This window comes from Euphorbia lathyris, chromosome 2, assembly GCF_963576675.1.
Source record: "Euphorbia lathyris chromosome 2, ddEupLath1.1, whole genome shotgun sequence".
Classification (NCBI taxonomy): Eukaryota; Viridiplantae; Streptophyta; class Magnoliopsida; order Malpighiales; family Euphorbiaceae; genus Euphorbia; species Euphorbia lathyris.
This window is the reverse complement of record NC_088911.1, coordinates 130,956,915-130,973,222: the sequence shown is the minus strand read 5'-3', so window position 1 is coordinate 130,973,222 and position 16,308 is coordinate 130,956,915. Positions and strand designations below refer to the sequence as shown.

Below are 16,308 nucleotides of genomic sequence, written 5' to 3'. Positions count from 1 at the left end.
TCTTCCTCTATCGCCTTTTGTCTTTCCGGACCATGATTTCTTCTTTTATGTGTGACTGGTGTAACTTCATCCATTTTATTGAGTTTATGAGTAATGAGTTCCGGGCTTACTCCCCTTACTATCACCTGCAAAGACTTCTTGGCATTCAACAAGTGTTTGCATAATTGCCTCCTTGATCTATGGGTGTAGCCCCTTTGCAATTTTCACTCTTTTTCCTTCGGAGATAAGGCATGTCTCGGTCTCTCCTAGAGCGGCTGTGCTTATATTTTCCTCTTTTTCCTGTTCATCGTTATCTTCTTGTGTGCGTATGGTTAGAGATGCTGTATACGTTTCTTGAGCCGTTTTTTGGCTTCCTTTGACCATTATTCCGCTTTTTCAGTTGGCACGTACATGGTTAAATGGCGCACCGATATTAGGGCGGAAGCTTCGGAAAGGTCTTCCTAAAATAACATTATACGCCAGCCGGCCGTCCAGGATAGTAAATTCTTGCTCTCCCTTCCACGTCTGGTTTCCGCCCGTGATTTCACATTCCAGCATTACTTGTCCCTTAGTTTGGACAGTATGCCCAGTCACCCCTAGGATGTCCACAATAGTAGTTTCAACCTGCATTGGATCTATTTTCAATTTGGCGAATGCGCTTCTTGTGATTACATTGCACGAACTCCTAGTGTCAATCATGACACGCCTCATCTCCCATCCTTCAATGTTCATCATGATTACCAGCGCATCGTCGTGAGGACTATTAGGGGATCCAACTTCGGCAAAAGGTTTATTGAGAGCCGCCTTATCAGAATCCTGCATTCTTGCCCTTTTAGCGAGCGGTTGATATCCAGGTCCACCTGCAATAACGTTGATTACTCCTTTACCCTTGCTTCTGGTGGCTTCTTTTTCTTTTTCTTCACCTTGTTCATTTTGAACGAACCTATCGAGCACCCCTCACTCAATTAACTTCTCAATCTCTTTATCTAGCGCAAGACATCGATTCGTATCATGTCGCTGCCTTCTATGGAACCTGCAACATTGCTTTGTATTTTTCCCCATAGAGATGTTTTGTTCCCTTTTGAAATCAGGGTATGTGACGTCCCTTTTAAATTTGCTCTTCTCTAGCCATAATAAGACTTCATTTTTAGGAGTGTTAAGCGGCGTGAAATGTGATCTGCCTTTAAAGGGACGCTTTGGGTCTGGGATCCGCCCATCTACTTTCACATCTACTAGATCTGCCACGATCTCTCCTTTCCGGTGAATTATGGCCCGATGATTCATTATTTCTATTGATGTCATCAATTTCCATGAATCTTTTGCAGCGTTCCACCAATTCCACCATTGTTTTTGGTTTGTGGATAACCAATTTTTTCCTGCAATCGTTTACACCTCGTGTTTTTTATTATGGATTCCACCGCTGTATTTACATCAACGTCTGTTATATCCATGCACAAATCATTGAATTGGTTGATATAAGCTCTCAACGGTTCGCTCTCCTTATGCTTTAAATCGTATAGTGTTCTGCTAGACACCTTGCAGGGTATACTACCTGCAAATTTTGCACAAAATTCTCGGCTTAATTCTTCCCAGCTATTTATGGATCCGGCTGCTAGGGATTCGAACCATCCGTAGGCTGATCCGCTTAGTGTTGTAGAAAATATTCTACAAAGGATCCCCTCATTTGCTCCCCCTAGGTCCATCAGTTCCCTGTATTTTCTCACGTGTGCTTCAGGGTTATCCGCCTTCTTGTATTGCGGCAAGTTGGAGGTTTTGTAGCAGCCATCTGTTTTGAATCCCATGATATAGGCAGTAAAAGGCGAATGCCTATTTACTTGATGGGTGTATCGTTCTTCATTCTATTTTTGCTTTCGGGATTCTTCATGCAATCGTGCCTCTACCGTCGCTATAAACCTGTCTGGAGAAAGGGATCCTCCATCTCGACCCTTATTGTTGTTTTCCCGTGAGCTGGGTGAACGTCTGTGACGCGATCTCGATCTATCCCTCGGTTCAGAATTATTCCTCGCTGGACCTGCACTAGCCGTGCCCCCTTGGGGTTGTTGTTGCGTGAGCACTCTTCTAGCTCGCTCCGTTACATCGTTTTTATTGAGGATATCGCGCACCCTATCCGTCGATTCGTTGCCTAGTTCCCGTCAAACAGATTCCACCATCTGGTCCAAAAATGACTCGGGGGACCATTTATGTGAAGGTTGTACCGTACCGTCAAGAGGTGGTATAATTTGTCCAAGGGGACCGTCATTGTGGTCTTCGTTAGTAGGGATATTCCTAGTGGGATTATTCGAAGACATTGTTTTTTAATGTTCGTCGTGTAACCCTATTAATGTTAGGATTCCACGATCATCGCACCAATCGATATTGTTGAGATTTTGCAACACCGTAGAGCGTCCCTGTGAGGCGCCATTGGGATTGGCCGGGGGGCACTCTGATGCCTAAGTCAGTAAATTTCTTAAGAGAATAAACTGTAATGACAAAACGAAGCTAAGAAGAGTGTGTAAAAGTGTACCTCTATTATCATGATACAAAGGTATTTATACAAGTTTGAGTGATAACTGTAATAACCTTCTCTTTTAATGAAGAGTAATGCTCTTTCAATGTGTTTTAACTTCATCTTCTAACTTCCGAGCTTTAACAGATTCTCAGCTATCATCAATGCTAGTTAAATGATAACGAGTTACGCCGTCCAATCCTCTGCTTCTTCTAGAAGGGTATTGCCATATAAGGTGAATCCCCTTTGACCCCTTCTTGGGCGGATCCTTGTAAGTAGCCCTGGCACGACATCGTATTCCTGTTATGTGTTATGTGGCGGATCACCGGAAGGAATGCTTAAGACGACGTCGTATCCTTATCTGTTCGCCACATATATATTGAAGGCAAATCTTTTCTCTCTTTAAGCCCTCTTTGCTAGGGAATATCTCCAGTTTAGTCCTTCACATTTCATGGCGGATGTTATCAAATGGACAAAAAGACATTTTACAAAACAATAGAAGAAATTGAAAGAAATATTCGAAAAGCCCATCTAGCCCAAAAAAGAAGATGGGGAATCCATCCATAATCTTCTCAACAGTGAAGAGATGGTAAATAACTGTAATACTCCTCAAATGGCAGGGGAAGTAATTAAAAAAATATCCAAAAGCTGATTATCACTTTGTTATTTTTAGTATAAATAGAGGGTCCCATCTCTATTGTAAGGGCCCTCCAACTTTTAGATAGATTTAAGCTTTAGAGGGGGGCCCAAAGATCTGTATTTCTTAATTTTCAACGGAAACTCCTATCTTCTTCAATTTTTGATTCATTTGCTTCTCTTTTTCTCATTTTTAGTTTACATCACTGAGTTCGAAATCAAAGAGTTAAAGATAAAGACCGTTTTATAATTTTTATGCAGAAATGATTATAAATTTTTTTCAGAAATGATTTTATTCTGAGTTGGGAAAAATTGATTTGTTCAACCCGAGTTTGAAAAAACGCGAAGAACTAAAAAACAAAACGAATCCTCTCGACCTTTTCAAATCTTGGCCCCTTACTGTTTTTTATTCGCTCATTTTCATCCTCATTGTCTCATTGTTTCTGTTAAGATAGAAAATAAAAATTGATTTGTTCAACCTGAGTTTGAAAAAACGCGAAGAACTAAAAAACAAAACGAATCCTCTCGACCTTTTCAAAGCTTGGCCCCTTACTGTTTTTTATTCGCTCATTTTCATCCTCATTGTCTCATTGTTTCTATTAAGATAGAAAATAAAATTTAGAATAGATCTAAATTGTTGGGGTTTAGTGTCATATAGACAATTGTTCTAGGATATAAACTTAATGTAAATGAAGTGTTCTTTGCATCATTTGTTTTAAATAGATATGGTTTCATAAACTATATAAAGGCAACCTCTTTTTAAAAACTAAATAAGTCTAATAAAAGGAAATCCCTAAGTTTGTTTAAAGTGATTATAAAGTGTTCATACAAGTATGAAGTGAGACGAAACTTTATAATAAACTAATAAACTTAAAACCACCCCAAGTCAAGTAATATGTTTAGAAATAGGATTGACATATCACTGTTGAGACTTGCATGTAACAATGTCTTCTGTCGAGACAGAGAGCTGATCTCACAAGCTTCAGATATGCAGATATCTGGACAGTTACATGGATCTAATGAAAGGGAGTTCATTAGGATTGGGGACCCGACTTGAGATAACAGGATGGGTAGATTTATCCTTGTCACCTGTTCATCTCATTAGTATTAATAGGTATAAGTAATCCTCAGACTCAAAGGAATGTTAATTAGTGATTCTGGATTATGGAATGTGATGCTTTGATCCTGTTGTAACACAATCCATAACAGAGATGACTCTGGGGTGTGAACGACAGACGTTGGGTATCATAGGAAGTAATTACAGGATAGTTATACATTGGATTGAGCATTTGTCACTCCCGATAAATGGAAGATACGTCCAAGGATCGCTTGCGGAAGACTTGACTCTAAATCCTTGCAAGGTGATAGCTTAAGACTTGAAATGCAGATTTCACTTAACCTATCTAATTGGAGTTAACTCGGCCTGTACAAGTAAAACGAACGTCTCGCTATATGTGACTTGACATTATCCATAGTCATAAGATTCAGTTCAAGGATGTAGTTGACAAAAGATCGAATTATACTGTAACTAATATGGAAAGGTCAACGACAGAATCAACCTGTCTTCTTATAGCTCTGGGGGAATGTTTTGGATTTGCTAATCACATTTCGCGTACTCATTCCGTTATGCAAAGATTAAATGTAATTCTGAGAAAATTAATTTAATGGTTGCATACGGCTAGAAGCAATAAGAACCTAATGGGTCACACATAAGACTTGGAGCCCAAAAGAGAAACAAATGTTAATTAATTGATGGAAGCCCAACTGAGTCCACTAAGGCCCAGTAAATAGGGGGGTGATTTTATGTATAGTGAATACATAAATAATTAATTTGATTTTTAACAATTCTAATTAGATTATGATTGTGAATTAAATTAATTAAAGGATAAATAAGTTAGGAGGTTTAATGAGATTAAATTGCTCCTATTATTATCCTAAAAGGTTATTATTATTATCTTTATATTTAGATATAATTATAGATAATAAATAAGAATTATATTCCGAATTAAATTCTTATTCAGTAACCTAATTCTACCTAACTAGGGTTTAGATACAAGAGAGTATATATACCCCCTTATATGTAAATTTCGGCCAAGCTATAGTCTACCGAAGAGAGGAATTTTCGATCCCCTTGTTGAGGACGAGATCATTCACCGCTTCCTTCCGTTTCAATTGATTATTAATCTCTTTCTCTATTCCTTGATCTTGTGTTGATTAATTAGAAAAATCTATTCTTGATTGCTTTCATACGGTTGAATTCTAACTTGGTTTTGAATTGCGTTTTTGTCTTGTGCTCGGGAACTCGAAGTAAGAGTTGTGGGCACTTCGATAGCAACGATAGATAGAACATCAAAAGGTATTTCCTTCTATCCCTCTTTATATGAAATAACGATTAACGGATCTTGGGTTAATGGAAAAAGGTTAAAAATTTTATATTTCCGCTGCCAAACGTTTGCCTATTTTCCTTCATAAATCCCCTTTCAAACATCAGATCCGAACAAAAGAAAGGATATTGAATCAAGATCTGAGAAGAAAATAATCAGAATCGGAAAGAAGATCAGAGAAGGAAGAGGAGATTGCTCACCGAGGAGTCGCCGCCGTTCGTAAAGCTTCTGCCATCCACTGTCGTTAACCACCGTTGAAGCAAACGCCATCCATTGAAGAAATCACCGCATCAAAAGGAAGAAAATATCGGAGTCAGTTGAAGTAGGTTGAGCAAGGGGCTACCGTTGTTGAAAGGAGGGAGGTGGCTGCTGATAGGGGTGTCAAAATGGGTCATGACACAATAACACGATTCACGTAACCCGCAAATTAAGCGAGTTAGGGTTGAGGCTAAATGGGTCAAAGTGTTAAACGGGTCGACTCGTAAAACTCGATTAATAAATGGGTCGGGTCGCGGGTTGACTCGTGAACTCGTTACAACCCGCATAGTTTTAGACGAGTTAACGTGTCGGGTCAACCTGTTTCACTAACTCGATAAACCCGACCCATATAACTTGTATAACCCATTTAGCAATTGGAAATATCAAATTTTAGAGAGGGTATAATAGTAATTTAGAGGCTTATGTATGCCTAACAAATTGTTAGGTTTTTGTATTCCCTAAACTTATCAGCAGCCATCACAAACAATACAACCCACTCACATCACACCATATACGATTTCTCTTCTCCCATCCCTTTCTTCTCCTTCAATTTTTTTCAAAGCTCTAACTGCTTTCCACCGCCTCTACCGTTCTGCCACCGCCACCTTGCCATTGTTTCTGATCTCCTGTTCTTTCTAATGTTGTTTCATGTTTTGTGAATTTTGCGTGTTTTTTTCTTATGGTTTGTTGTTTATGTTGAACTATTTGGATGTTTTTTTTTTATGTTTTGTTATATTGAACTTGAACTAAATGTTGTTTAATGGATTTGCTGAAATTTTATTGAAAGTTTAAAGTGTTATTGGGTCAGATAACTCGTTTAGGATGTTCTGACTCGTTAAGTATAAACGGGCTGGGTTAAAAATTGACATGTTTATTTATTAATTTAGTTAAATGGGTTATCTAGATTGACCCGTGTCAACCCGTATTTTAACCGAGTCGTGTCGTGTCAACCCGTTAAGTTAAACGAGTCGTGTCTGGGTTTCAATAAACGGGTCAACGGAGTAGGTTGACACGACCCGTTTATGACCCATTAACCCATTTTGACACCCCTGGCTGCTGATCTCTAGGTTTTGGTTTGAGGAAGTTTTAGAAAGACAAAGGAAAGATGGAAAAACACCTAAGAAAAATCGGCCTCTCTTTCGATGTAGTTGCAGCCGCCCTTTCCCTTGAAATCCTATAGTGCGGCAGCACAGGATGATGACTCAGATGCTAGGGAAACCAGAGTTTCACAAAACCTCCAAGCCCTAGGGCTTATCAAAATTGATTTCCTCACCAACGACCGTTTGCACCCCAAGATATCAATTGCACCAGAGTTTGCTGATGTTTTGAATCAACCATGGAAGAACGCCCTCATTATCAAGCTGCTAAGCCGAAATTTGGGATTTCAGGGGGAAGAGCGAGTGAAGATGATGTGGGAGTGTGTTGCGGGAATTGAACTAATGGACTTAGGATTTGGTTTTTATATGGTTAATTTCGACATTATGAATGACATGGAAAGGGTTGTGTATGGAGGTCTCTGGATGATACAAGGAAACTATCTGACAGTCAGAACTTGGACACCTGAATTTATAGCTTCCAAAGCCACAGTTAGTTCACCGATGGTGTGGGATCGATTCCCGTCTCTCCCAATGCGTTTCTATAATGAAGACTTATTAATGGCTATTAGAAACACAGTGGGGAAAGCTATTAAAGTTTATAAAAAAACAGCAGAGGTTGCAAGAGGGAGATTTGCCCGGGTCTGTGTAGAAATTGACCTTACCAACCCCCTTGTGGGAGGTATGGATATTTGAGGGATGCTTGTAAGTTTCCTAATATCTTAAATACAAGAGCTACTGAATCAATCAATGAGGTGAACTTGAATGCTAATGGAACTACGATTGCTGTTACAGGACCTCAGATTTCTAATGCTAATACTAGAATTGAACAGGCAGATACACCTCATAGGGATTTAGGTCTCTATAGACTATGGATGATGGTCCCTCCCCATAAATACACTCTTCGAACTAAAACAGGTCCTACCCTAGTTGTTAATTCGTTTACCTCTTCTGAACCAGGACCCAACCCCTCATTAAGTAAGAGCATCCAAGGCAATGGATGTGATGCTTTATTTGCTGCTATAGTGGCAGGTGATACGAATAATGCTTCAACTAGTAATGCTAAAGGTGGTTTCTCTTATGTTCATTCTAGAGGTAGTGGAAGATCATGGAGAGGGAGGGGTCGATCTAGCCCCCAACCATTACGAGTCATTAAAAATCTTAATTCGTTTAGTTCTCGCGCTCTAGATGCACCAGATCAGTTTGAGTTTTCGGCACGCACTAAGACCACCAAGAGCCCATTTTTTGACCCTAGGGGAAATAACAGTAGGGGGAAACACAGCAGAGTTATGACTAATTTACCAGTTCAGGTTTTAATTGGAAACACAACAAATGGAAAGGAAATAGCTGATGAGAATGCTTTAGCTCCGCCAAGGAACATCGCTTCGAATGAAGTTGGAGCTTCACTAGTAAGTACAACTGATGTTTGTATGGAAGTTTGCACCGCTGATAATGTTATTAATGGGGTTACACCTCAAGTTGTATAAAAGGCCTTTAGGCACCCTTCTCTTGAATAATTCTTATGAAGATAATTTCCTGGAACTGCTTCGGAGCGGGTAACCTTAAGTTTCTCTGTGCTGCCCGTCATCTTCTTGCCGTGCATGACCCTGATATTTTTGTGATTTTGGAGCCTCATTTAGCTGGGCCTCGGGCTACTGATATTTGTCGGAAGCTTAATTTCTCTAATGTGACTGTTGTTGAAACAGAAGGTTTCAGTGGTGGTATTTGGGCTTTTTGGCATCAGGGGAGAATCTCTTTAACTGTAACATATAGAAATAGGTAGTACCTCTTGACTCGAGTTACCACTTTGGGAGGTATGTTGCATGGAAAAGGCTTTGATATTTGTTTTGTTTAAGTTAGGCCCCAAATTTCTTTCAAGAGGCAGTTTATAGAGGATTTGCTCAATCTCAAGCTTACCATCTCATCACCTTGGCTCGTCATAGGTGATTGTAACTGCATTAAGGCTCAATCATAAAAAAATAAAGGGGGGGTCAATGAGAGTGCTTCATAGATGTACTTTTTTACTAATTGGATAAATGATATAGAGCTGGTGGATTTGGGTTTCCAGGGTCCTAGCTTTACTTGGTATCGGGGATCTTCTCCTAAAACTAGAGTTGCGTGCAGATTGGACCGTGCTTTGGTTAATTTGATTGGCGCACGACGTTTCGTGAAGCAATTTTCCGCCACTTGCCTCGTAACCGGTCGGACCATTCCCCTATTCTCCTTGATTTTAAGGGTCCTTATGGGCCTTCTCTCAAACCCTTTCGGTTTCAAGCGGCATGGTTCCGTCATGATCAATTTCTCCATTTTTTCGCAATAATTGGAATGTTAATCTTCATATTCAGGATTATCTTCAGCAGTTCACTCCAGTGATCAGGGATTGGAATAGAAAGGTTTTTGGCAACATAATTTATCGAAAACACTACCTGTATCGTCAATTGGATGGGGTCCAGCGGAGTTTGAGTCGTCGGGTTACTAGTGGCTTCCTTTGTTTGGAGTGGAAATTAATGGCGGAACTGACCAACACACTATATGAGGAAGAGATACTATGGTTTCAAAAATCCAGAGTCAATTGGATTCAGTATGGTGATCAAAACTCCATTTTTTTCACACTTCGACTATTATACAACGTCTTCGTAATAAAGGTGAGGGTCTGATGGATGATAATGGAGTTTGGAATTAGGATGAGGCGACTTTGAAGACTATGACTTATAGGTTCTGTGAAAAACTCTATAAGGAATAAGTGACACATCGTCCTCGGCTTCAAACCTCCACTTCCTTTCCCGTTTGGAGCGAGAATGATATGGGTCTATGACTCGTGAATTTGATGCAGCTGAGGTTTGGGCTGCTTTGTTCGCTATGGATCCATACAGGCTCCAGGGACTGACGGGTATCAAGCTGGTTTCTATCAGGAACTTTGGAGCCATCTGCACCATCAGTTCACCTCAGACATTCTTTCAGCTCTCCGTGTAGGGTTGATTGACAGTAGATGGAATGACACCTTAATCACTCTCATCCCTAAAGTTTCAAATCCTGAACAAGCCCACAAGCAAAATTCGTGAATAAATAAACAACATGCTTATAAATAGTTCGTTTATTACTCATTTATTATGTTTGTGAACGAACTCATCTAATAGCAAATGAAATAATATTAAGCTTTGATATTTATGAACTAACACAAAACTATATAGTTTTCTATAAAACTAAAATTTGCCCATAAATATTCTAATCGAGTCTGCTCACGAGCTTTGGCATGCTCAAACTCGTCTCGTTCACAATCCGAGCCAATAAATCATGCTCACAAGCGGCTCGTTTACAAATTGAGAGTCGAGTTGAGCTGAGCTTTTATCGAGCCGATAACCGAACCGCTCATGAACGGCTCGGATCATTTACAGCCCTACTCTAATATTATGTTATAAACTGATTAAGCTATGGGCATACAAGAGAAACAAGAATTAATACATAGAATGAATAAAATAATCAAAATTTGAATAGTAGTTATACTGAATTTCAGTTGAACTATTTTTATTTGATATTTGAATGAAGCCAATTTTCCCTTTTTTAATTTTTATTTTTTGAAATTAATATTTTGGAGCTGCATGATTTTTAACTTGTAAAAGAAATAAAATAAAATGAATTCTCAGTAGCAGTATTTTGTGAAATCTTATTTGCTAATTAGGCGGTCAAAACTGAAACCTTGGACAGTGCGTGAGTTTTGGCCATCAAGTGATGGAGTTTGTCTTTATTCATTATCTCAAAGTCCCACATCGAGAGAAAAGGGAAAGAAGAGCTGAAACGTTTGATATAAAATGAGAAACCAAATGCTGAACAAATCATACCTTTCTCGGCCTTTTGGCTAAGATCAAGTGTAGTATCTGTTCTTATCAGTTTAATATCTGATATGTGGGCCAATGGCCCACACGATATTAAATTAATTTTTCTAGGGGGAAGAACCGCCACAGTGGCTGCTACTGGGTTCTTCACGTGTCACCTTTGCGTTGCACTATTGCATTGGTTTTGGCGCGCCCCTCCAATCTGAGTTTCAAACTTTAATCAAGTATTTTACTTTTCAGAATTTATAATATTTGTTTCATTGGTTCATCAATTTTGTTAATTTTTGGCATTATTTTGTATCTAATGATGTACTGTAGGCGATTTATTCTTAAGCAAATGTTCTTGACAACCATAGAAGTATTTCAAGGCATATGGTTTTTTTGTAGACGTATCTCAAATATTCTTAGGCTCATGTACACAATACAATAACATTAATATAGGTGTAACCTTTAAAAAAAACATTAACAACCTGTCTTTGTTTCATTATCGAAATCTAAATTGGTACTATTTTTTAGACTTAACGGCCCAAATTGGTACCATTTTGGTACAATTTTTTAAACGTTAAAGTCTATATTGATATTCCCTTCACGTACAATTGACAAAACTTAACGGAGTAAATATTAATGACGTGTCTCGTTATGTTATCAAGACCCAAAATAGTACAATTTTTTAACGTTAAACCTATATTAGTGCTATTTTATACATAGAACATAGATTGATAGTTTCCTAAAAATCATAAACCTATTTTAGTACCTTATCCATATTTTTACTGTAACTGGAAAAATGTTTTAAAAATTAAAAGGCTTTATATACCTCTCGATCTGTTTCATTTTTCAATTAGAAAGGATGTAAAAGATTGTATTGAGATATAAGATTAAGTGACGAAAGGGAACAAAGTTTAGGGGCAAGAAAGGTGTTAAAGCAAGAAAATTTAGAAAGCTAAAATCAATTTCAGAGGCTTTAATTATATGATTTAAGTAAAATAAATAAATAAATGATCAAATAGGAAAAATAAATGATAAGAGCTTATTCCTTATGATTTATAATGTTTAGGGGCTTAATTATGATCTAAGTCAAATTTATATCTACGTGTTTAAAAATACCCGTGTTTAAAATTCGTTTCTCATTGAACCGAACTTTGAATTCATAAAATACGATTACGTGTTTTCTATACGTAATCTCAAACTAAAGCAAATCCTAAAAAGCACTCGAAGTTTGAATCGTTAAATCATTAATATGTACAATCAACTTTTAGTGAAAGCAATAATAAAATAGTATACATAAAAAAACACCAAACATCACTCTCAGTACCGATTTATAGGACGGGATAGTGTGAGATTACGTCTCTTCTCTACATGTAATTGGAAAAAGGAATGCAAATCTCTCAAATTAACACAGTCAATCCATACAAACTGAGTGACCAAATCACGTTTGTATCCATATTATTCAAATAATGATTGGTGGAGACTCAAAAAACACAGACACCAACCCTCGAGTAGACGTCACACGCCCCAAACGATCGACAGGGCACGACACATGTGCTTCATATTATTGTTTATCAATAATAGAGTGTCTATACGCATAATTTTTTTATGTACTATTCTCCAAGCATTTAATTAAAAGATTTTAAAATCCAAATATTTTGTGAATCTTAAATCATCTATCTATATATTATAAAACAGTAACGATAGAACTGAGGTATCACTTCTTTTTTTACCGATTAAAACAATAATATAATAGTTTTTAATAAAACTCCTAAAAAATAATATAATAATATTAATTTTAGTTATATTGTTATATATTTATTTATGAAAAATAATTTTATTCGTATTATATTTATTTTAAGAGTTCTACTGATTTAGAGGGTGTTTGTTTTAGCTTTTCGGATGAGCGTTTAACGTTTCACTCCAAACCGCAGGAAATATAGCGTTTGGTTAGGTTTATATAACCGCAGCGTTTAGCATTTTTTCTGGAAACTGCAGCGTTTTGGAGCGTTCACGAAAAGCTCCTATTTGGAGCTTTTCATAAACAACTGTTTGTAGTTGGTTGTTATTGACAGAATTATCCTTCTTATTTCCATAAAATATACTTATTCTTTAACATTATTTATATTTCTACAACATAATTACCAGAAGAATAAAGTTTTCTTGCGTTCAATAAATTTTTTATTTTTTATATAAATTATTTTTATTAATTTGTGTAACACATTTTTTATTTTATAATAGGATAAAGTGTAAAAATACCCTCAACATTTATAGTTAGGAGCAATTTTACCTTTAACGTCTAAAATGGTGCAATTATATCCTTAATTTTGCCAAAAGCAAATTTATCCGTAACATTGACAAGTTGGATCAATTTGAAAAATAATTTATCAAACTGTCTTCTTGGTCATTAATATTGCCATGTACACTTCACATGTGTACCATTTTATCATCGTTAGTAACAGATCACAAACATATGATTAGATGTGATTTTTTTTAAGAAAATAAAAAAATATATATTGTCTTTTGTACGAGTTGGACAAAAATTTTTTAAATATTTTATCGAATTTATAAATATTAATTTTCAATTTTATTATTAAATCACAAAAAAATATGAAATCTCTTTTTTAGAACTACTAGTATGTGCAATTGGTGTAGAATAAGAAATAAAATATCTATATTTTCTAGTAATATATGAAATCGACCCAACTTGTCAATGTTAGAAGTAAAATTGCACCATTTTAGACATTAAGAGTAAAATTAGGGAGCGTTTGGTTCACATGAGGTAAGGGAAAATGAATGAAGAAAGGGAAACCAAAGGAAAGGAAAGGAATAAGCATTGATTCCCCCTATGTGTTTGGTTATGTTTAGGAAAGGGAATGCAATTTCAAACCTCTGGAACTTTTGAACTTTCAGATTTCTAGAATTTCAAAAAATTCTTGAACTTCAAAAATTATTAAATTCTAGAAATTTTGGAACTTGAATTTAAAATTTTTGAAATTCTGGAATTTTTAAAATTTCAAAATCCGGAAATTCTGAAATTCCAGAATCTAGAATTTCTGGAATTTCAAAAATTCTGGAATTTTAGAAATGCTGAAATTCCAGATATTCTGAAATTCTAGAAATTTTGGAAGTTCAAAAATTCTGGAATTTTGAAAATTCTAGAATTTCAGAAATTCTAGAATCCATAAATTCTAGAATTCCAGAATCTAGAAATTCTGGAATTTCGAAAATTCTAAAATTTTTAAAATTCTGAAATTCCAGAAATTCTGAAATTTTAGAAATTCCAGAAATTTTGGACTTTTTGAAAATTCTGGAATTTCAAAAATTTCAGAAATTCAGAAATCCTAGAATTTCATAAATTTCAGAGATTTGTGGTTCGATAAAATAAAAAAAAAACAAAAAAATTGGGAAAGGGAATCCAATTCCCTACAAGATTTGGGGTGATGGGTTAACCTAAAGTGGGGTAATCCTATAATCTAAAATTGGTAAAGGGAATGAATTTTTTTGTTAAACAAACAAGAACAAAGGGAATGAAACCCTCCCATTCTCATTCCCATTCCTAAAGACCCCGAACCAAACGCCCCCTTATTCCTAGTTGTAAACGTTATGAGCATTTTTTCCTATTTTTCTTTTTATAATTTCATTGTTGATTAATTTAAAACATGTCCATTTTAGACATTTTAAATCCGAACAACAACAGTTCAATATAATTTTACCAAACACTAGTAATTAAACAGCTAATAACAACCAGCTAACCGCAACAACTAACAACTTACTGCAACTGCAAACAGCTAACAGCAACCAGAACAGCTATTAGCTAACAGCCGAACCAAACAGGCCCTTAATCTCTAATTTTAATTATAATTTTTTTATAAAACTAATTTTAATTATATTCTAATTCTAATTCAGATGCTATTTTATTGCTCTTCCTAAAATAACAAAATTTTTATTAGATTTTAAAAAGGAGCTGCTACCATAGGCATAACACAAGAACGGCATAAAAAAAAAGGAAGAAAGTGCAGAGCTCTCAATCCCACATCGACTAAAAAACCAAAGAGTGGCCAACGATCTTCTATAAATAGCGAGCAGAACAAGTTATCAAATCACGCAGCCGCGCGGTGAGCACATAGCGAACTATTCTTTCGCCTTTTACTAAAGAATACCGTGTGCGCGCCGCAAATAGTGGCATACGCCAATTTTTGGAGGGTCTTTCCTTTTGGAGAGTCCCACATCAATTATAGTTAATATTTTTTCAGGTGCTGAACGGTAAAATTCTTTGCTTTATAATTTTAAGGCTGTGACATAATTTCACTTAGCTTTACAGGTTTATTAAACTGCACTTACTGACTCATTTCTTAATTCGAATTTAGAGTTCAATAATGCGGAAGCCTTGAATTTTATATGATTTCATTGATTTGGTTCGCATTTGAACTTTGGGGTTTAACAAAATAGTAGAGAAATTCATGCATCATCTTATCTTGTGAGTAAAATCTAAATGCCTGTCCTTTCTATAACATAGCGTCTGTAATTTACTGTTACATGTCCATATTGCTTTAACTTACTCCTAAGATTGCTGATTTGCTGTTTACATATGCTTTAGCTAGATGGTTTAGGTTTCTGGTGCATGAATAAATCAGCCTTTGATCAAAACCGAAATAGTTGCAATTCTAATCATGGACTAATGTTTGTCATGGAGAGGATGATTGATAGTTCGTTCTATACCTTTGTGATATTCTCCTTCAAAGATGGGATCACCAATCACTTCAATCCTTTTTTCTTCTCCCTTATCCATTCCACCACTCCTTTTTGCTTTTGCTCCTCTACTGAACTACACTTCTTCCCTGTCACCATCTCTAACACCACAATAGGAGCCATGTAGCCTCTGGTTCCTCGCATTCTTGAGAAGGTAGAGACGTTTCCCATGTTGTCACCTCTATTTAGTAAGCTTTGACAGACCAAAATCTGATACCTTAGGCTGGTAATTACAATCCAGCAGAATGTTTTCAGGTTTTACATCACAATATGAAGTGGATCTCTTAAAGAGGTAAAAAATTTCTTATTATTGGAAAGTTTATAAGCCAAGTCAGTGTAAATTGCTTCTCTAATGCCAACTTTAGGTATCAAAATATCTATTATTTGATAATCAAAATTAGAATAATAAGTACAATGAATTTCATTTTAAAGCAGCTTCTCACTATTTTTGTTTGATATTTGAATGAACCCAAATTTTTCCATTTTCTTAAGTTTTATTTCTTAAATTTAATATTTTGCAGCTGCATGATTTGTAAGAGAAATAAAACAAAATGAATTTTCAGTAAAGACTATTTTACCATCCTTATTTGCTAAGTGAAGTGTTCAATCCAGGGTCAAAGCTGTAACTTGGACAGACGTGTGACATTTTGGCCATTAAGGGAGTTTGTCTTTATTGAGTATCTCAAATCCCACATCGAGAAAAAAGGGCAGGGAGAGTAGAAACTTTTGCTATAAAACCAGAAACCAAATGCTTAACAATTCATACCTTTCTCGGCCTTTTGGCTAAGATCAAGTGTAGTATCTGTTCTTATCAGTTTAATATCTGAATAATAATTACAATGAATTTCATTTTAAAGCAACTTCTCACTATTTTTATTTGA

General features: G+C 36.2%; 2 non-coding genes and 1 pseudogene across 2 annotated transcripts; all 3 read left to right on the top strand.

The window, feature by feature from the left end:
* Positions 1-10,692: 10,692 nt before the first annotated feature.
* LOC136221126 (U2 spliceosomal RNA) lies at positions 10,693-10,888 on the top strand. The gene has a single exon (XR_010684913.1). It is a non-coding gene; the product is annotated as a U2 spliceosomal RNA (small nuclear RNA).
* Positions 10,889-14,784: 3,896 nt separating this feature from the next.
* Positions 14,785-14,900, top strand: LOC136221184 (U5 spliceosomal RNA). The gene has a single exon (XR_010684967.1). It is a non-coding gene; the product is annotated as a U5 spliceosomal RNA (small nuclear RNA).
* A 1,289-nt stretch (positions 14,901-16,189) lies between these two features.
* LOC136221161 (U2 spliceosomal RNA) lies at positions 16,190-16,292 on the top strand (annotated as a pseudogene).
* Positions 16,293-16,308: the final 16 nt, after the last annotated feature.